This window comes from Lontra canadensis, unplaced genomic scaffold, assembly GCF_010015895.1.
Source record: "Lontra canadensis isolate GAN:19392208 unplaced genomic scaffold, GSC_riverotter_1.0 scaffold8, whole genome shotgun sequence".
NCBI classification, from domain to species: domain Eukaryota; kingdom Metazoa; phylum Chordata; class Mammalia; order Carnivora; family Mustelidae; genus Lontra; species Lontra canadensis.
The window spans coordinates 17,970,269-17,991,743 of NW_022631002.1; the positions used below are offsets into that span (position 1 = coordinate 17,970,269).

The following is a 21,475-nucleotide window of genomic DNA, read 5'->3' on the forward strand; positions in this document are numbered from 1 at the left end:
AGAAAACGTATGAACCATGACATCACCTCTCCCACCCCCACCTTCATTCAGCCTTCTAGTTCTGTTGATCCACCTCCAAGACGTGTTTCAGATTCATTTCCTCCCTGCACCTCACCTCCCACATCAAGTACTCTGACGATTAATTAATTCTACAAATGCCCACTGAGAACTCAGAGCTGGGCAGCTTGCTGGCTCCTGGGGCGGCAGGGGCACAGGGCCATTGCTCGGAGCTTTGATGAGGCAGCACTGACTGTAGGAGCTCACCAGAGCACTGTTAGAGGAATTCTTTCTTATTCTGGAATCCTGAAATTCCACTTCCAGAAAATTTCTTTTTTTTTTTTTTTTAAGTAAACTACCCTCAAGGTGACACTTGAACTTATAACCCCAAGATCAAGAGTTACATGCTCTACTGATTGAGCCAGCCAGGTGCCCTGAAAATCTCCACTTCTTTAAGATTTTTTAAAAAATTTATTTATTTGACAGAGATCACAGGAGGCAGAGAGGCAGGCAGAGAGGGAAGGGGAAGCAGGATCCCTGCTGAGCAGAGAGCCCGATGCGATGCGGGGCTCGATCCCAGGACCCTGGGATCATGACCTGAGCCGAAAGCAGAGGCTTTAATCCATTGAGCCACCCAGGCGCCCCAAATCTCCACTTTTAATGGATGATTCCCTCGTCCTTCCTAGTCACTCTGTTCTGTATGTGGCCATGTCTCTGTGGTCACAACTGGTACCTAGGCCTGGCCCACCATCTTTTCCGGCCTCCCTGCCTCCACCTTTATTCCCTACGGTTGTTCTCTGCCTAATAGCTCAGATGATCTTCTAAATCGTAAATCAGGTTGCGCTGCTTCATCATTGCCCTCAGGGTAAGTCCAGACCCCACAGTGGAGCCTCTAAGACCTGGGAGGTCTGGGCTCTGAAGGCCTCACCTCTCATCTCCCAGGCACCCTGCCACTCCTCGCTGCTCTGGTTCCATTGTGCCATTCTACCTGTGGCTCCCTGAGCGTGGGCCCCACACTCTGGCCTGTCTCTTCTCCCAGCTTCCCTTCTACTTGGGTTGCTCCTCCCTCTTATCTACTCAGAAAAGGATTCAATCGTCACCTCCTCCAAGAAACCTGCATCCTCCGGCTTCCCATTCAACCCTTCTGAGCACCCATTACTTCCAACAGTCCTTGTCTGTGACCAGGCTTTGCTCCCTGCCCTGTGACTCCCGGGGCCAAGCATGGATGGGGCGGCAGTGACCAGATGGGACACCTGAGGCTTCGGCTGGCCCCCTCCCCTTGCCCAGGCACCTTGAAGGAGGGATGGTAGCTGAGGCCTGTGGGGTATTGGGAGGCCTCTCCAGCTTCTCCCCAACAACCGTGAACCAGGTGAGTAAGGACAGAGCTGAAACCCATTTCACAGAGGAGTCACCTGAGGCTCAGGGAAGGCAGAGCTTTTCCATGGTCCTGTGCTTAGGAAGGGGCAGAGTCTGAGCTCTGGCTCAGCTCACTGAGTCCTCATCAGTTGCGCTCTGAGTCTGCCACACTTCCCGGAGCACGTGCCCAGCCTAGCGCCGGGCTGGGAGCTGGGGCGGAGCACGGAACCATTGCCATTTCTAACCATGAGCACCATGAGTCCGCATTCCTGAAGGGACAGGCTCTGGCCTGAGAAAGGTCCCTCTACTAAACGGCAGAGGGTGGTGACAACCACAGCGAACCCCAGGTCCTCGCGTAGGGTATAGCTCATTCCACTTTGGGAAGTGAAGCAGTTCAAATCCCCAAACCCAGAAAAATGGAGGCTTCCCTCAGCCCGCCCCACAGCCTCCACAGCTACAGCTCTCTGGTACGCAACTTCACTCCCCAGAAAGGGGAAGAGAGTCTGTGAGTGGTGGGGGCAGGTGATGGCTCAAGAGGGAGGACGTAGGGGCTTGTGGGTCTGTGTGTACCTGCTACTAACCTCCACTCCCCTCCAGCCCCAGGCTGGGCTCTACTTCCCATTGCGTCAGTCAAAGGGCAGGGGCCAGGGTTGCTGCTCCACGTTCAAGTCTCGGCTTTACCACCCTCACCTCCTGGTTCCCGGAGCCACTTCTCTCTTCCTATGCTTGTTTTAACTGAACCCATCCATTCAGCCAGCAAAATTGCAAATTGAAGATGGGCTCCATCTCATTCATAATCAATACAAAGCACATATAAACAGCAACAACAGCTCCCCCCTTTTTTGCCTCTGAGATAGGTAGTGAGGGACGATGTGTGAGTGGACACTCTCGAGAGAGTGGGAATTGATTTGAGGGTTTAAGAGTAGTTTTTTCAGTATGTTTCAGGATGTCAGATCCACTTCAAGAAATTCATCCCTAAGAAAGAGTTGTACAGGCAAGAAAAGATCTGTGCCTGAGGACGCTGATGACTGCCTTGCTTGCCAGGGGTAAAGGGACAGTGCAGTCCTCGTGACCTTCAGTGGGCGACAGAATGCTGGAGGCGCACGTAAGCCCAGACAAGCTCTGTGGCCACTGAAGATGGAAGTCAGGCACGGATCAAACACCTCTTAGGTACCTGGCGATGTTCTGGGTGCTGGGGACACAGTGGCAGACCAGACAGGCAAGGTCTCTGCTCTCAAGTTTACATTCCAGCCAAAGAAGACCGATCATCATCAAGTTAGTGCCTAAGTACGATGACTTCAGAGAGAGGGGAAGGAACTGGAGAAAACAATCAGGGTTGATGTGACGTTGAGGGATGGGGCTGAGGGGCACCTTTCGTCAAGGTGCTCAGGTAAGGCCTCTTTGAGCCAAGAACTGAATGACAAGAAGGAAACAGTCATGGAATGATCCAGAGAAAGGATATTCCAGGCCAAGGGAACAGCAGGGCAACGGCTCGGAGGTGGCAGTGAGCTTGCTGTGTGTAAGTCACGTGGGCTGCAGCAGAGGGAGAGGAGGTCTGAGAGGTGGCAGGCTCCAGTCAGGGTAGGGTAGGGAGTGAGGGCTTTCTGTCTCTCCACAGGGAAAGGTGCTCCACACAATAGACACGGAGGAGTGAGGAGAGCACCAGAACAGCTGCCTGCTCTCCAGTCGAATAAGTCTCCACTGGCCCTGAGAGCTGTCAGTGGCCATCACCTCCGGGCATTGTAAATTCACCTGGTCTTTTTTTTTTTTTTTCTTTTGGTTGGCAGTGAACGTGTCACTGTTTTCAAAGACAGCATGGCCCCCACTTCTTGAGGCAATTCCAGGCCAGCCGCTGCACCTAGTAGGCATCTTTCTAGCCCAGGGTTTCCAGGCTCCACAGGTGACTTCCCTGGGGACTCTGCCCCAGGCAGGCTGGGGTTTCTGCTATTGCCCCCAGTGATCCAGCTTCAGCCTCCAGGGGGGCCTGTAAGCCGAGCCGTGCTGGGGTGTGGGGTGATTGTGTCCCACAGGCTGGGCCAGGCGTCCTTCCTTCCTTCCTGACTCTGTTCTCCCAAAGGACAAGTAGGGAGGGACGTCCACGCCTCTCCCAGGTCATGGGATGAGCTGTTCCCTTGGGACCCTTTCAGGCCAGGCCCCTTGCCAAAGACTACATCGAGTGATGTGTAGTCTATTTTGAGTACCTACCACTAGCAGAACTGTTCTGACAGATCTGGAGGGCACTGTAGTGGGGAAAGTTCTAGTCACCCTGTATGTGGTCACATCCCTCCACCCATCAGAAGAGGATCCTGGGGCGGAGGATGGGGAACTGACCCCCACCTTGCCCCATTTGAGCCTACGAAGTGCAGTATTGGTCTTTGGCGCCACCGTGTGGGAACCATCCACACTGCAGCCGCGCATTCCACAAAATACTGCCCAGCTCCCGGAGGCAACCCCCCCTTGCCCCAAGTTTCTGCGGATGGGTAGCCCCTGGAGTGTGCAGCGCACGACCTGTTCAGCCTTATGCAGCGGCAGCTGTCCTCACACTCAGACCTAGTGGCATATCACAGTCCCTGGGAACCCCCCCACCACCATTAAAACATCCTCCACTCTCTGAAGCCTCTTTGCAAATGCTCCCTGACCCTCCGCTTTCCAGTTCCTCTCCTTGGACGTGTTCCAAGTGTGCTGAATATACACAATCCTCCCTCTCTTCTGCTTGTGTGACTGCTCTTCTTGGACTTCTAGCTGCATCTCTGGCTGTTTCTCTTCATGTCGCTTGGTGGGGTGTTGGGCTCCCTTCTCTCACCCTTAGTATTTTTCTCCAGGCCATCCTGACAACTTCCAGGGCCTTCTTCCCATCCCCACAGTGATGACTTGGGCCTCAGCAATCCCCCAATCTCTCATTCCATTTACCCCCGAAGCTGACCCTTGGGCAACCCAAACTCACTGTGTCAAGTCCATTCCATGTCCTCTCCTCAGAACTGTTCCCCCTCTAGGGTTCTCAGGTTAGTCTGGGTAGCCTTTTCCCTGACCCCCCCCATCCGCCCCGGGGGTCTGCCCTCCCCCCCCCCCTCAGCCAGAGCACCACCCGCACCTCCTTCCCGGCCTCTTTAGTGCCCTTGGTTTCACCCAGCCTGGTCCATTCTCCACACCGCAGCTGATGGCCTCTGCGTACTGGACCCTGTTCCTTCCCACCTCCCCACTGGTCCTTCTTGTCTGGCCAGTTCCTCCCCAGGAGGTCCTGGCTCCAGTTATCCTGAACTTTGCTCCCTGAATACAGCCTGCTTCCCATGCCTCCACAGCTGTCCTGTGCATCTTTTTCCTCTTTCCTTCATTGGGCTGACTCCTGCCTACCCTTGAAGCCTCAGCTCAGACATCAACTTCTTCTGGAAGGCCTTCCCTGGACTCCAGGTGAGTTCAGGAGCCTCTTGGTCATGCTTACAATGGCCATGCTGCTCCCTCCACAGCCTTGTCTGCCTCCCCTTCTGAAAGGCACAACTGCTCCTGCATGGGCTGCACACACCAAGGCCAGACCCAGGTCCAGTCACTCTGCCTGATTCTCAGACTCAGAGGTCCTAGATCTCAAAAGTTATCAAGTACACCACAGTGAACCAGCTGCCAGGCTCGGATGGGACCCGAGGCTCTTACCTTCCCCTCTGGAGCTCCCGTGTTCCCCCAGATGCCATTGTGAGCCGAGTCAGGATCCTTGAGAGCCCATGGAGCTGGATAGGCAGAGAATTGGCAGGTTCGTGGTGTGGGGGGAAGCAGCCATCAGCCTGGGCCCTTGAGAGCCCAGGGTGCTGGTAGGGACTGTCACAGCAAGGGGACTGGCGTGCAGGTGACTCCAGGCCAGCGCATCTGCTGAAAGGCATTAATGAAATTCCTTTCTCCCCCGGAGCTGTGCAGCGGGAGTGTGGCTTGGACGTCGAGCAGGGAGGGCCCGAATTCCTGAAGGGTGGTGGTGGCAGCTGTTAGGTTCCTGGGGTTAATTATCTCCAACGTCACATAGAAGAGAATGTGCTGAGGTGGGACCTCCTCCGCCTAGTCTTGGCTTCTCAGGGCATGGGTCTCTCCAGAACTCATGGTGCTCCCCATTCGATGGAAGTCTGAAGACCAGCTCTGTCTGCCTGTGGACCTCAGCTACCTTACCGTACCCCAGACCCAAGGGACTGACTTTTCCCTGAGATGCTTTGCCAGGGGTGGGGGGTTCCAGCTCTGGGCCTCTGCCTTTGCTGTGCCCTCTGCCTACTCCATGCCTGGGCCCAACTATTTGGTCAGGGAGCTCAGTAAACACTGGTGAATTGAATTACCCTGTAAATAAACAGAAAGTGCCAAATAGGTTGCCTGGCTCTTAGGAGATGCAACCCCACCCCAAACTTTGTAAGCAAACAGATTACCCAAAATGGACAAAGAGAAGGGATCTGTCCAGTCTTTTCTTGTGGCTCTGCTCCCAAAACCAATCTTTCACTTCTTCCAAACAGCCCTGCTCTCTCTATCCCAGGCCCCCATGGCAATTCAGCCTGTCCTTTTTGGTGTCTGGACAAACCTACCTGAGGTGCCAAGAACCCTTCTAGGAGGGGCGCCTGGGTGGCTCAGCCGGTTAAGCGTCTGCCTTTGGCTCAGGTCATGATCCTAGGGATCCTGGGATCGAGCCTCCCATCGGGCTCCCTGTTTGGTGGAGATCTTGCTTTTCCCTTTCCTTCTGCCTGCTGCTCTGCCTACTTGTGCTTGCTGTCTCTCTGTCAAATAAATAAATAAAATCTTTAAAAAAAAAAAAAAAAAAGGCAGCAGCAGCCTTTCAGGATCTCCACAGTGGCCTCAGGCCCCTGAGGCTTCTTAGTTGTCACTTGGCATAAGTGCATGCGATTACTTGCTAAGGGGCCGAAAGCGCTCACTTCTCCATGCCCAGCGCCCAGCGCCCAGCACAGGAACTGGATGGATGTTCTGTAAATAATCTGTTGCGTTAGGAAAGACCGCAGGCCCCGGAACACTGGGGTGTTTTCTCCCTCTCTGAAGCCACCTGCATCATTTGCTCATCCGTGGTTATTCCAAGTGCCCAGAGGCACAGGCTCTCACACATGAGCTCTGTCTGGTTCCTTGCTGTTTCTGTCATCACTCTCGCTCTTGTTTTTCCCTCCAGTTCCCCCAGGAGCAGAGAGGCTTGACAGTTTCACACTAAAGCTGAAAACTTCCCCAAGATCCCTCTTGCTTATTTCCTGGAATCTGCTTTCCACCTCTCTTGGCTTATATAGCCAGTGACTCACTGAGCCAGAAGTCTCTTCTCCGCAGGGATTTCTTGCAGGAAACGTGAGAGGAGCTGGTGACATCGTCTTTCACCCCACCCCCTCTCAGTCCTGGCTTTTCCTATGTAGAAGGCCAGATTTGTTGTACCACGTGAAGCGGCAGAATTGCTATTTTTTCCCCCTGACACTGGCAGCCCTTATTAAATCAGGGCCCTGAATTTCAGGGGCTCACACCAGAGTGTTTGCAGAGCTTCCAACACCCCCCAAATCACCTCTGTTTCCTTGCTAAGCTTCCGCATAATGACAACCTCTGGCTTTCCCTGGAAATCTAGAATACAGCTAACGCGCTTTCGAGATGCCAAGCCTTCTCACCCTTCCTAGTCCCCAGAAATCACACATGCACATACTTTCTGATTTGCAATACTTTTAAAAAATTTCAAATGCAAATTATAGAGGCTGCTGCCCACATGAAAGCAGCCTTCACATCGGCTGTCCACGGCAGGAGGTTTTGCACACGGAGCAGGAGGGGAACCGTGCCGATGGCGCCCACGCGGTCAGATGAGCTGAGGGTGTGAGCGTGCATGTCCATGTCAACTCTGAGAGAATCTGGGGCAGCTGGGCTTGGGGAGGTGGGATTTTAGGGACTGTTGATGCAACTGGATGAATGGGGGTAGCATCTGGATATAGGCGTGCAACAGCAGCGGGTGTTTGAAAGGTAAGGTGTGTATTTGTGTGTGACAACCTGAGGGTTGTCAAAGCCGCTTGCTTAAATTAAAAAACACTTTGCAGATGAGTCCGTGAAACAAAGCAGAAGGATGGCTTGTAGGTAGTGAATTAACCAGACTTCCCTGAAGTTTGAAGAACAATTCTGGAGGAGCCCAGTAACACCACCACCAGCATCAATAACACATGGGAACAACAGCCATCAGTTTTGAATACTTAGCATGTACCACACACATGCACACATGTCACACACGCACACACACACACAGGTAGCATAGCATACCCAAGTCAAGGCAGTCTGATGTTCTGTGGGTTCTCTGTTCTGTAATGGCCTTGGAACCTTTTGCTCAGGACCTATTCTGTGGGTTTCAGGGTAAAATAAAAATGCATCTTGTTCAAAACTATGACAGCGGGGCACCTGGGTGGCTCAGTGGGTTAAAGCCTCTGCCTTCAACTCGGGTCATGATCTCAGGGTCCTGGGATCGAGCCCCACATCGGGCTCTCTGCTCAGCAGGGAGCCTGCTTCCTCCTCTCTCTCTGCCTGCCTCTCTGCCTACTTGTGGTCTCTGTCAAATAAATAAAGAATAAAAATCTTTTTATTTATTTTTAATTTTTTAAAAAGATTTTATTTATTTGACAGAGGGAGAGAGATCACAACTAGGCAGAGGTCATGAGATCATGACCTGAGCCAAAGAGCAGAGGCTTAGCCCACTGAGCCACCAAGGCGCCCCAAGAAGAAAAATCTTAAAAAAAACCAAAAAAACAAAAAACGATGACAGCAAGACACACATGTTGGGCCCTGTTGAGCACAGGGCTCCATGTGAGGACACAGCTCTCAGGCCTGTGAAGCAGAGCCCCCTGCTCTCACCTCCGAATGACCACGTGCACTGCTCAAACTTCTGTCCAGTGGGAAGACGTCCCCCCAAGGCTGGGACTGTAGTGTGAGAGCAATTCAATTTCAGTGTGTCTCTTTCACACCAACACAAAGCATCCTTCAGCAGAGCCTGAGCTTTGTCCCTCCCCGTTAGCCACTTGCTGGGGACTGCACGTAACGCATGGGTGGGAGCTGAGTGACCGCCATCAGAATGACAGCATTAGGGGATGCTGAGGCTTGAGCCTGTTTATGCAGACGACTTGTACTATTTGGGCCTGGCCAGGCTTGGTCTGGGATAAATAAGAGAGCAAACAGCTGGATAAAGATATAGCAAGCTACCAGAGAGGGCTGGAAAGCTGCACACGCCAGAGCAATCACAGAAAACTGAACTTCCAGCGAATGGCTGTGACCCAAGCTAAGGAGGGAAATCCATCTGGATAAAAGGACCGTGCCCTGGGAAGTCATAATCATAATCATAGATGTATACAGATCTAGCAAGAGACCTTCAAAAGAGTTGAGGAAAAAACTGACAGGAAAGGGAAAAACTTGACTCATCTATAATAATTGCCCAATATTTTCCCACCCCACTTCCATCGATGGAGAGAATAGCTAGACTGCGTACTGAGAAAATGCATAGAAGAAAATGCAAGAAGAACGCTGTCGATGACACTGCCCGTGGCTGACATTGATAGAACACGTAATCCAACAGCAGGGGCACCCCACATTCTTTTCTAGCAGGTGTGGCACCTTCACCACGAGAGACTATGTGCCTGCTCACCAAACGATACTAATAAAATTTAAAGAACGTACAGAGTATGTTCTCTGACTATCACAGAAGGCAATTAAAAGAAATAGCCAAGAGATACACAGAAAAATCTCAGATATTTGGAAATTATACAACACACAGCTAAAGAATTGAGAGGTTAGAAAACATCCTGAGGGCGCCTGGGTGGCTCAGTGGGTTAAGCCGCTGCCTTCGGCTCAGGTCATGATCTCAGGGTCCTGGGATCGAGTCCCACATCGGGCTCTCTGCTCAGCAGGGAGCCTGCTTCCTCCTCTCTCTCTCTCTATCTGCCTCTCCGTCTACTTGTGATCTATGTCTGTCAAATAAATAAATAAAATCTTAAAAAAAAAAAAAAACATCCTGAATGGAGTGATAAAACTAAATATATCAAAAGCTTGTGGGATACACTGAAGCAGTAGTTAAAGGGAAACTTAGAGTTTAAAACACTTACGTTATAGAAAAGAAAAGTGTGAAGTGGGGGGTTAGTTCGACCTTCTCAAGCCTTTGTGGTTACCAGAGTATGAACCTTGCAGGGTAAAGGCCTCCTCCTCCTGATCTCCCTGCCTACAGACTCTCCCATCCCTTCCAGACGGTAGCCCAGAGTACTGTTGCGACACACACATCTGATTGTGTCACTCCCTGGGTCTGAACCCTCTTGTGGCCCCTCATTGCTTCAGGACAAAATTCAAAATGGACCTGGCCAGCTGGCCTTTTGTGACCTTTACTTCTGATGTCACACCCTGTTTGCCACTGTCTTACCACCAGCTTTCCGAATTGTCTCTTGAAACATGAGTTTTTCTCTCTTTTCTGCCTTAGAACTAGGGGTCAGATAAAATGCAGGACTCCCAGTTAACTTGAATTTCAGATAAGTAATGAGTAACTTTTTTAGAAAAGATTTTATTTGCCAGAGAGAGAGGGAGCAAGCGCAAGCAGGGGAGCAGCAGGAAGAGGGCGAAGCAGGCTGCCCGCTGAGCAGGGAGCCTGATGTGGGACGCGATCCCAGGACCCCAGGATCATGACCAGAGCCGAAGGCAGACGCTTAACTGACTGAGCCACCCAGGTGTCCCACAAATGACTTTTTAATATGAGCATGTCTCCAAAGCTGCATGGGGCATATGTATACACACAAAGAAAATATTCATTACTCATCTAAAATTCAAGTTTAACTGGGTGTCAAATTTTTATTTTTTATTTGCCAAATCTGTTAACCTCATCCAAAACTAGCACACGGTGGTGCATCTGGCCTTTCTCTGCTTCTGTGCGTGGCTAACTCCTCTTCCTTAGACGGGTCTCAGCTTAGAAATAACCTCCCACAGGAAGACGGTTCTCCCCACCACCCTTTCTTGGGGTCTGTCTCATTCGGTAGTAACTCCTCGGCCCTTGGAACAGTGTCTAGCACTTGGTGGTCATGCAACAGATACGTGTTGAACGAACAATGCTGACCTAGGTCCCAGCTCCAGGGACAAAGAGCTGGCCCGCTTCCCGCCTCCTAAGCCGGTGGCTCCCAGTTTGGTGGGGGGACAAGGGATGCCTCCATTATCTATCTCTTCAAACAAACCACTCCAAAAATTAGTGACTTAAGACGGCAGCAATCAGGGACAGCTCACCTCTGCCCCACGTGGTGTCAGCTGGGGCTGGAAGAGCCACTTCCAAGATGACTCACTCGCCGGCTTCGAGTCACTGTATGCTGCTTCTCTCCATACCCGCCTCTCCACAGGGTGGCTTGGACTTCCTCACAGTATGGTGGCTCGGTTCCAAGAGCAGGTATCTCCGAAGAGACAGGAAACAGCAGATGCTAGGCTTTTAAGGTCTGGGCCTGGAGACTGGTACCATATCATTTCCATTCTACCCTATTGCTTACGCAGCTACAGTTCCTATTTAAGGAGATGGGACAGAGACCCTGCCTCTGCATGGAACCAGTACTAGAGTTTTGTGATCATGTTTTAAAGTCACCACAGGGGAGAATACTCACCACAAAAGGCTCAACAGAGCCCATCTTCACTCTGTCTGGGTGGGTGGTGGTCCGTAGGATGGGATGCTTTTATCTCCACAGGTCGGTGGGTGCCACAGGGCCAGCATGTTCAAGGCAGCCTTGGAGTGGGATAGGGCAGGAGAGAAGAGAAAGACAAGATATAGAGACAGAGAGGAAGGGGGAGGAGAGATACGGAAGGAGTCTTCCCTTGAAGGAATGAGGACTGAGCCACTCAACTCATGTAGACAGTTCTCAGTCCGTCTGAAAGGAGGCCGCACAGCTGGCACCTAGCTGGGCCCCTGGGGATGTTGTAAACAGAAATTTTGAAACTGTATTTTCTTTTGGTTTTGAACAATTTTAAATTTATAGAAAGTCGACAGAATAGTAAAATGAACAACCCAGACACCTGTCACCAAGTTTCACCAATGGTTAATATTTTGACACATTTGCTCTTTGAAAGTTACAAAAAAGACATTTCCCTCTTAAAACCTTCAGCCTGCATTCCGCACCCCCCCACACACCCCAAGTGATGTGCTCTCCACACCAATGGTTCTCAGCAGGGGGGGCGATTTTTGTCCCTCAGGGGATAATGTGACAATGCCAAATGGAGGCATTTTTAATTAGTCTTTATTGAAAAAAAATTCACATCACATAAAATTCACCATTTTAACCATTTTCAAACGGACAGTCCAGTGTGTTTTCACATATTCATGATGTGATGCAACTGTCAATACTACCAAAATCCAAAACAGTTTCTCAGACATTTTGGCTCGTTGCAAGGGACAGGGTGCTGTGCTCCGGCCACCTAGTGGGCAGGGACCAGAAGTGCTACTGATCTCTCCAGAGTATTAACTGGCCCTAAATGTCAGGGCTCCACACAATTACAGTGCCATTATCACATCTGAGCATATCAACAGTAATTGAGTGCTGTCATTCCCACTGGTCTGAAGGATGCCTTTTTTTTTTTTTTTAAGATTTTATTTATTTATTTGAGAGAAAGACAGAGGACGAGCAGGGGGAGCGGCAGAGGGTAAGGGAGAAGCAGATTCCCCCGCTGAGCTGGGAGCCCAACATGGGGCTCGATCCCAAAACTTTGGGATCATGACCCGAGCTGAGGGCAGATGCTTAACCGACTGAGCCACCAGGCGCCCCAAGGATGCCTTTTTTTTTTTTTTTTTTAATTTACCTTAGAGGTAGATGGAGAGGGAGACAGAGAGAGTGAGGGGAAGAGCAGAGGGAGAGAGACAGCGTTGGTGCCCAGCAAGGAGCCTGAAGCAGGGCTCAATCCCATGACCCTGAGATCATGACCTGAGCTGAAACCAGGAGTCAGACACTTAACCAACTGAGCCACCCAGGCACTCCTCAAGGACGTCTTTTTAGCATGTTTATTTTAGTTCAGAAGGCAAGGTTCACATACTGCCTTTGGTTGTTAGGTCTTTTTGATCTCTATTAATATAGAAGAATATTATCTACCCCACACTCAGCCTTCTTATTTTTTTTTAAGAGTTCAGGCTGGTTTTATAGCATCATATTCTGGATTTATCGGATTGTTTCCTCAAGATTAGATTCACCACAAACATTTTTGGCAAGAATATAACATTGATGATCACTGCGTCACATCAGGAGGTCCAAAATATGGGGTTCTACCCTATTTGTGATGTTGAAATTGGACAATAACACAATTGAGAAGACAGAAGGTGCTGTCTCCCATGCCCAATCCACTCAAGTGTGGCACCCAGACAGCCACTCTGCTTGGCTGACCCTTTCTGAAAAGTAGAGAGAGCCTGGGGAGGATTCTCTACCCGCTAGGAAGTACTCAGGCCCTTCTCTCTTCTCTTTGCTGTCCCACCTTCAAGGGTCAAGGGGAAGGCCCCAAAAGCTGGGGGTTCCCTCTACCAACCCCGGGGAGCTAGCCCTAGCCTAGGTTGGCTGGGAGGACTCAGAAGGACTCCAGGGACTCCTTCCGCTGTTCCTTAGTTCTCAGGAAGAAACTGGATAGCGGAAGTGGGTTGAGTACCCAGAGCCTGGAACCAGGAAGCTGAGGGTGTGGGTCAGGTAGAGGTCAAGGGCTCATAAGGCTGGAAACTGCAGGCCTGTTAGCATGCCTGCAGTGAACAACTATGCAAAGCTGCATGGAAATCACTCCCAATCCTCCTCCTTTTGGGAAGCTCCTTCCACCCGTAGGAGCTCCACTAAACACAACCTTTTTCAGGAAACCTACCAGGACTGGGAAGAAGAAAATTGCCCCTGTTCTCAAAGCACTTCAGGCTAGAACCACAACAAGGGCAGAAGTTCTATCCCATTACAGTGGCACTGGGAACATGACAACCTATATAAAGCTTTTTGAGCCCAGCAATGAAACAGCATATTAAAAAAATTCAGGGCACACCTGGGTGGCTCAGTCAGTTAAGTGTCTGCCTTCGGTTCAGGTCATGATCTCAGGGTCCAGGGATCACGTCCCTCGTTGGGCTCTTTGCTTGGTGGGGAGCCTGCTTCTCCCTCTGGCTCGGTGGGTGAAGCATGCAACTCTTCATCTCAGGGTTCTTAAGTTTGAGGCCCATGTTGGGTGTCAAGGATACTTAAAAGTAAAATCTTTTAAAAAATTTCAGTTTTCTGGCTTTTCTTGGAAAATCTGATGCTCTGGCAACATCGAGCTCGCATCTGTGCTTAGGGTCAATGACTTCCCCTTCCTGACTGAGCACGCACTCCACACTTACCTAAACCTGAGTCCGAGTGTGACTTTCAGTGTTGCTCCTTCACCTTGCCAATGCTGTTTTTTTCTCTACCTGTGTCTTTGAAAAAAAAGATGACAATAAAAGAGAGGTCTAAGGGCCCTGTGCTTCAGGGAAAATGGGAGAAGGCATATTTCTCTGTGGAACTGAAGAACATTCCTGTGCCCTTGTAATGTGATTAAAGTGAATCTGCGTTAAAAACAATATTGACCCCCAAGTGCCATAGTGTCTTAGCATCATGGCTGGGGGGTCACTGGAATGTCAGACTCCTCTGGGCTCCACCACTTAATAAGCTATGTGACCTCAGACAAGATTACAACAAAACTCAGACACCTCTGCAGTTTAAACCTCTCTCAACCCCTTGAATACTACCCAGCTGCGATCCTACAAACAAAACACCCGAGCACGTGACTTTCAAGGGTGTGTTGAGGAAGAACAAGATTCCACATCAAAAGTCATATTTTCTGGGGTGCCTGGGTAGCTCAGATGCTTAAGCGTCTGCCTTTGGCTCAGGTCATCCCAGGGTCCTGGGATCGAGTCCCACATTGGGCTCCCTGTTCAGCAGAGAGTCTGCTTCTCACTCTCTGTTCCCCCTGCTTGTGCTCTCTCTCTGTCAAATAAATAAATAAAAATAAAATCTTTAAAAAAAAAGTCATTTTTTTCTAAGTTGGGAATTTGCCCAAAGTCAACACCTGACCTAACCAAAAGCCAGACTTGGCTCCTGAGGGGAGATTTTTGATCCTGACTTTGACAGAAGGTGCTGGCCCATGTGACCCACTCCACTCCATAGGCAAGGCCATTGGAGGTCAGAACTGCTGTGGGAGTTGCAAGCTGACCTTGAGGATAGCTCAGGGCTTGTAAGGATTCAGCTAAAGTCCAAGGAGGATCATCAGGGCTCACACAGATCAGAGGAACCCACCGTGAGTGCTTCAGCCATAACCCTCAGGTGTGGATGCGAGCAGGATTTCCAGAACCAGGACCAGGAAATTGTGGGACAAAGCTGACTCTCTCCTGTAGGATATGAGTGAGGAAGTAAGAGGCCTCAGAGACTCCTGGAAGTCAATCTGGGTCCACAAGGGAAACAAACCTTAGAAGGAAGCATTTACTACAAAAGACACGGACAAGAGTTATGGGGCGTCTGGGTGGTTTAGTCAGTTAAGCATCTGCCTTTGGCTCAGGTCATGATCCAGCTTAGGTCTTCTCCCTCTGCCCAACCCCTGCCCTGCTCATGCTCTCTCTCTCTCTCTCAAATGAATAAATAAAATCTTAAAAAAAAAAGAGTTATAAAGAAATTGAAGATTTTCTCAGTTGAGCATGTGTTTGGCTGCAAGTAAGAGAAAACTTAAGAGTAGCTTGGATAAATATTTATTTCCTGCTTGTCTCACACGATAAAATATCAGGAGATGGGCAGGCCGACCACGGTTGGTGCAGCTGGTTTATGCAGCCAGGAAGTCTTTTCTTGCCTGCCACCCTTGGTAGCTTCATCCATTCTCATAATCGTTGCCTCCATGGTCATGAGTTGGTCAAGTTGAAAGGAAAAGAAGCCGCAAAGGGAGACACTTGTGCCAGGAAAGCAAAACTTTCCCAGAAGTCCTTACCGTAAGTCTCATGGGTAACAATGTGTCCCTGGGACACCAGGAACTCTCAAGGGAACTGAGGAAGTCAGTCTGTTTAACTAGGCACTGCCCCAAACAAAACTGGGCTGCTTTTGGGAGGAAAGGGGAATAGTATTAGGAAGGCAACCAGCTGTATCTATCACACCAAGTCCTTACACAACCACAAGGCCTGGGACCCAACCCCACAGGAAACCAGCCTTCTGGATTTTCCAACTATATGAGAAAATAAATTATTTTTATAGTTTAAGACAATTTTTGTGTGTGTTTTTAGTTCTTTAAAAGATTTTATTTATTTATTTGCCAGAGAGAGAGAGAGCACAACGCAGGGGGAATGGCAGGCAGAAGAAGAAGCAGTCTTCCCACTGAGCAAGGAGTGGATGTGGGACTCCATCCCAGGACCCTGGGATTATGACCCAAGCTGAAGGCAGATGCTTAACCCACTGGGCCACCCAGGCATCCCTGTGTGTATTTTTAAAGAGATTTTATTTATTTGTTTGACAGAGAGACTGAGTGGGGTGGGGGCACAAGCGGGGGAGCAACAGAGGGACAGGGAGAAGCAGATCCCCCACTGAACAAGAAGCTTGATGCGGACCTCGATCCCAGGGTCCCGGGATCATGACCTGAGCCGAAGGCAGACGCCCAACTGACTGAGCCACCCAGGCGCCCCTGTGGCCGGCATTGTTCATCCAACATTATGTCTGGGAGACTCATCTCTGTGGTGTACAGAAGTTCATTCTGTTTTTGCTACCTGGTTTCCCAATGTATGCATATACTACGGTTTATCCAGCTTCCTGGTGTTGGGAGATTTGGATGGTTTCCAGTTTTTATTTATTATGAATAAAGTTGCCAAGAACATTCTATACTTGCACTTTGGTAGAAATTACACTCAGTTCTCCTGGGTTTGTACCAAAGAGGGGACTGGCTGGATCATAGGTCAGGTGAAGCAGTTACAGTGAATACTGAGGTTTTCCAGTTTACCTCTTACCAGTTCTAGTTACGTCATATCCTCGCCAACACTGGGTTTTGTCAATCTCTTTAATTGTACCCCATGTAATTATGTATAATAGTATCTCGTGGTGGTTTTATTTTTTACATTTATTTTTGAATTTTGTTTATTTATTGCACGTGCGAGTGCGTGCCCACGAGAGGGAGAGAGAGAAAGAGAGAGAGATTGCGCGAGCGCACACGAGTGGAGGGAGAGGCAGAGGGAGAAGGAGAATCTCAAGCAGACTCCGTGCTGAGCGTGGAGTCCGACCTGTGGCTTGATTTCACCACCCTGAGATCAAGACCTGAGCCGAAATCAAGAGTCAAATGCTTAGGGGCCCCTGGGTGGCTCAGCTGTTAAGCATCTGCCTCTGGCTTAGGTCATGATTCCAGGGTTCTGGGATCGAGCCCCACATCAGGCTCCCTGCTCAGTGGGAAGCCTGCTTCTCCCTCTTCCCCTCCCCCTGCTTACGTTCTCCCTCTCACTGTGTCTCTCTGTCAAATAAATAAATGGAGATGTTTAACCAGCTGAGCCACCCAAATAAGGCACCTCTTTATTTACTTTTATGTATTTATTTTTAAAGTAATCTGTACACCCAAAGAGGGGCTCAAACTCACAACCTCAAGATCAAGAGTTGGATGTTCTACCAACTGAGTCAACCAGGCACCCCTTGTTGTTTTAATTCACATTTCTGTATGAATTAAACTTCTTTAGTGATATTGAGCACCTTTCCACATGCTTGTTGGCCATTTGGAAATCCTCTCTTATGAAGGAACTGTTGTAGTCCTTTTTCTGTGATAACTACAGAATTCTTTATATACTCTACAGGAGTCTTTTTTAAAATAACTGTATTGAAACATCTTTTTTCTAGTTTGTACCTTATCTTTTCATTTTCTTAAATATCTTTAATTATTGACCAGAAGTTCTTAATTTTCATGAAGTCTAAGTTATCAACCATTGATGCTTAGAGCTTTCTGAGTCAAGTTTTTTGGTTTAGTTTTTAAATATTTTATTTTATTTTATTTTTTCTGAAGTAAGGTCCACACCCACTGCGGGGCTTGAACTCATGACCCTGAGAGCAAGAGTTGCACATTTCACTGACTGAGCCAGCCAGAGGCCCCCTTTCTGTCTTTTGCTTAAGAAATCTTTGCCTAGGGGTGCCTGGGTGGCTCAGTCATTAAGCGTCTGCCTTCGGCTCAACGATCCCAGGTCCCAGGGTCCTGGGAACGAGCCCCACAGAGGGCAGCCTGCTTCTCCCTCTCCCTCTGCTGCTCCCCCTGCTTATGCTGTCAGACAAATAAATAAAATCATTAAAAAATAGAAATCTTTGGGGCGCCTGTGTGGCTCAGTGGGTTAAAGCCTCTGCCTTCGGCTCAGGTCGTGGTCCCAGGGTCCTGGGATCAAGCCCCGCATCGGGCTCTCTGCTCAGCAGGGAGCCTGCTTCCTCCTCTCTCTGTCTCTGTCTGCCTCTCTGCCTACTTGTCTGTCAAATAAGTAAATAAAATCTTAAAAAAAAAGAAGAAATCTTTGCCCAGTCCAAGGCTATAAAGATATTCCATGTTTCTCTAGAAGTTTCACTGTTTTGCCTTCACAGTTCTGCCGATGTTCCATTTCAAATTAATTCTTGTGAAGGCTTCAAGGTACAGGTAAAACAGACAGTCACTTACTTACTCCAGCACCGTTCCACCACTTACATAAGTTTGCATAATGCATTTTCAGCCCTTCTTCTTTCCTAACATAGGCACTTACATATATGCATTACTTTAGCTGCATCCCATTAGTTTTAATATAGTGTATTTCATTATCTTTCAATTTGAAACATTTTCTAGTTTTCCCTTGTGACTTCTTTGATTCATAGATTATTTAGAAACGTGTCCAAGAGCATAAGGACACTCAGCACAGCTCTGGTGCCCGACTGATCCCACAGCCTCGTGGGGGCCGAGTGGAACGCAGGTGGAGTGGCTGCTTGCTTTGGTCTGGGCGCCTCTGGGGAGCTCTGCAGGTGGAAGAATGGTTTCTGCCGCCAAGATGTGTGTGTGTAGGGAGACACCGTAGGGAAGCATGTTTGACACCCCCTGCCCTGAGCCCCAGCACGTGCACGCATGGGTGTGTGCACACCGCTACCACATGCACATGAGTGTGCACACACACCATCCCTCTCCAGCTCTAAAATATGCCCTGAACCATGCAAGGAAGAAAGGAAAGCAGGCCGGCTGCTTCTTAGGTGAGTGATCAAAACTAAGTCACTTAGGGAAGCCTGGGTGGCTCAGTTGGTTAAGCGGCTGCCTTCGGCTCAGGTCATGATCCCAGCGTCCTGGGATCGAGTCCCACATCGGGCTCCTTGCTTGGCGGGGAGCCTGCTTCTCCCTCTGCCTCTGCCTGCCTCTCTGTCTGCCTGTGCTTGCTCACTCTCTCTCCCTCTGTCTCTGGCAAATAAATAAATAAAATCTTTAAAAAAAAAAAAACAAAAACAAAAAAACTAAGTCACTTAAACTGTAAGCCTGTTTCCTGATCTATAAAATGGGGATGGTTTATTTCGATATTTGGCTGAGAATTAAATGTATGGGATGGGAATCTTGCTATGGGTAAGGGCTGAGATAGGGAGGAAAACTTGCTTCTATGCCAGATCCTAACACAAAGTCTGGCTTTGGCCAGAGATGGGGAGGAGGACCCTTATCTAGGGCTTAATGGAGACAGTTTACACAGGGCCTACAGGGGCAAAACTGGGAAGTGGCCAGCAGGGTTGCTGGCGGAGTTCACCTGAAAGCTCTTCTTCCCATGCTGGACTGAGCCTTGGTGCCCGGGTGAGAGTGGTGTTCCAGAGGTTGAAGCTAGAACGTTATCCTTTTCAACCAAGGTCCCCAGATGACCACTTCCCGTGGGACCCAATCCCCTCCCAGCTCTTACACGTCTACCTCCCTGGCTTTCTTCGCAGCTGGAGGCAAAAGGGATGGGAAGGGGTAACAGCAGAAAGGAGGAGGTCCAGAGAACCCCCGGGGAGCTGCTGTAGCTTTCGCTGCTTTCTCTAGCTGACCCAGACTCATCCTGAGTCTGTCAAGTCAGGTACCAGCACACCCCTGTGCCCAGTGCATTAGGCAGTGTCTCCATACCTATATCCAGAGTTCTGCAGCCTCTGTTCTTACCTGCACAGAACCCCAGTGGCAGGGATGAGCAAGCTGGAGAGCTCCTGGGGCTTTAGCAGAAATAGTAATTCATGACGTGCCTGGGTGGCTTAGTCAGTTAAGTATCTGAATCTTGATCTCAGCATAGGTCTTGATCTCAGGGTTGTGAGTTTGAGCCCCAATGTTGGGCTCCATGCTTGGTTGGAGCCTACAGAAAGAGGAAGAGAAAGAAAGTGAAAGAAAGAGAAAGAGGAAGAAAAGAGAAAGAGATGGAAGAAAAGAAAGAAAAGGAAGAAATAGAGAGAGAGAAAAGAAAAGAAAGAAGAAAGGAAGGAAGAAGAAAAGGCTACTTCCTAGCATAAGAATCATTCCTAGGTAGCCTGATGGTTCCTATTGTGAAAACACCTTTGTTCCCAGGCTTCAGCTGAGCCACTGAACATCCCCAGGGGGTTGGGTTGCTCCCTTCTAAGGGGATGGTTAGAAACAATGAAGGGGACATCCTGGGTACCCCCTTCCCAGCCCAACAGTGCCATGCCTCTGAGGGGTTCTGGAGACTCACAGTGCATTTACCTGGAGATCCTGTTAAATTCAGGGGTCCTGGGGTGCCTGGGTGGCTCAGTCGGTTGGGCAGCTGCTTTTGGCTCGGGTTGGGTCGTGGTCGCTATGTCCTGGGATCCAGTCCTGCCCCACATCGGGCTCCCCGCACTGGGCTCCCTGCTCAGTGGGGAGCATGTTTCTTCACCCTCTGCCACTTCCCCTGCTTGTGCTCTCTCTCTCTCTCTCTGTGTCAAATAAACAAATAAATAAAATCTTTTTAAAAAATAAATTCAGGGGTCCTTTTGGGGTGCCTTGGGGTGGCTCAGTAGGGTAAGCATCTGCTTTTGGCTTGGGCTGTGATCCCAGGGTTCTGGGATCTAGCCCCGCATCCCCCTGCTTGTGCACGCGTGTACTCTCTCTGTCAAATAAATAAATAAATAAATAAATAAATGAATGTTAAATTCCAGGATCCTCTCATCACCTGGAATGGAACAAGCCCCTCACCACTTTGTGTGGGCTTCATGTGAGTGTGGAGGCTGATGTCTGCCTGTTTGGACATGCTGACAGTGAGAAATTCCCCTGAGGCACAGGTGGGGGGTGCAGCAGCCCCCCTAGAAACAGACTATTTCGCACTGAAAGGTAGGGCCTGGCACATGGGGGGAAGAACCGGCTATTTCTGCGGGCATCTGGGAGTAGACACGGGGTTGTAGATGTCTTCAGAGGGGGCTGGGGTCGGTGTTTAGGATGGCCTCTGCCATACCAGCAGGGCCAAGCATCCAGATGACAAGCCACATCCTCTGAACCAGACCAGCTGGCCTATTTGTCTCTGGCACGCCTGGGCCTATGTGAATTTTCCTCTAAACACTCCAACCACAGCTCAGCTGTTCTGGGGACCCCTAATAAAGGGCCAACTTCCAGCACTGAAAGGGAGGACTGTAGGGGGAGGGGAACTGGGAGTTGGAGCAAGGCCTGAGGATAAAGGGTGTCTCTGGGCCTGAGCCCCCTTGTAGTCTATCCATCAGCAGTCTCTGTACCCTGTTCCACTTTCCCTTGGCTTGGCTCCAGCCTACACTTTCACTGCAACAGGAAAGCCCACAAACCCTGTCTGACCTCAGAATCAGGAGTTTCGGGTCACCCTGGGCTCTGTCCTATCCTCCAAGTCTGGAAGCCTTGGCATAATGCTTTTCAGGTAGCATGCAGTCAATAAACCACTCTTGCATGAACGGGAGAACGGCGAGCGCTGGCATTTGGCATTCATGCGGCAAACACGACGGGATCCCTCCCAGCTGAGGGCTCAAGATGCCAGCCTGAAATAAACCCCCATCCATCCTGATTCCTCTCCCTGCATAATTGAGGGGACCACACCTCTCCAGGTAACCTCTGACTTTTGGAAGTCCTACAGATGAGCCACAGGGGCAGGGGCAGTGTGCCAGGAGGGGGTCTGGTTTTCAGAACAAAGTTGGTTTGGGAGAGCCAAACTGTGGAGAGAGAGTCCTGTGGGGCAGGACTGGATCCCAGGACATAGGGGGCTGCTCTG

General features: G+C 49.8%; 1 protein-coding gene and 1 long non-coding RNA gene across 4 annotated transcripts in view; one reads left to right on the top strand and one right to left on the bottom strand.

Annotated features, from left to right (window-relative positions):
- AGRP (agouti related neuropeptide) overlaps nt 1-21,475 on the top strand; it is a 58,337-nt gene that overhangs the window by 32,199 nt on the left and 4,663 nt on the right. The gene's annotated exons all lie outside the window — the stretch shown is intronic.
- On the bottom strand, nt 10,587-20,061 carry LOC116865756. Of its 3 annotated transcripts, none has more exons than XR_004382262.1 (4): nt 19,972-20,061; nt 13,664-13,738; nt 10,947-11,065; nt 10,587-10,742 (listed from the first exon to the last, which is right to left on the bottom strand). It is a non-coding gene; the product is annotated as an uncharacterized LOC116865756 (long non-coding RNA). The 3 variants fall into 3 exon arrangements; XR_004382261.1 differs by lacking the exon at nt 19,972-20,061 and adding an exon at nt 19,423-19,549; XR_004382260.1 differs by lacking the exon at nt 19,972-20,061 and having other exon boundaries at nt 13,664-14,127.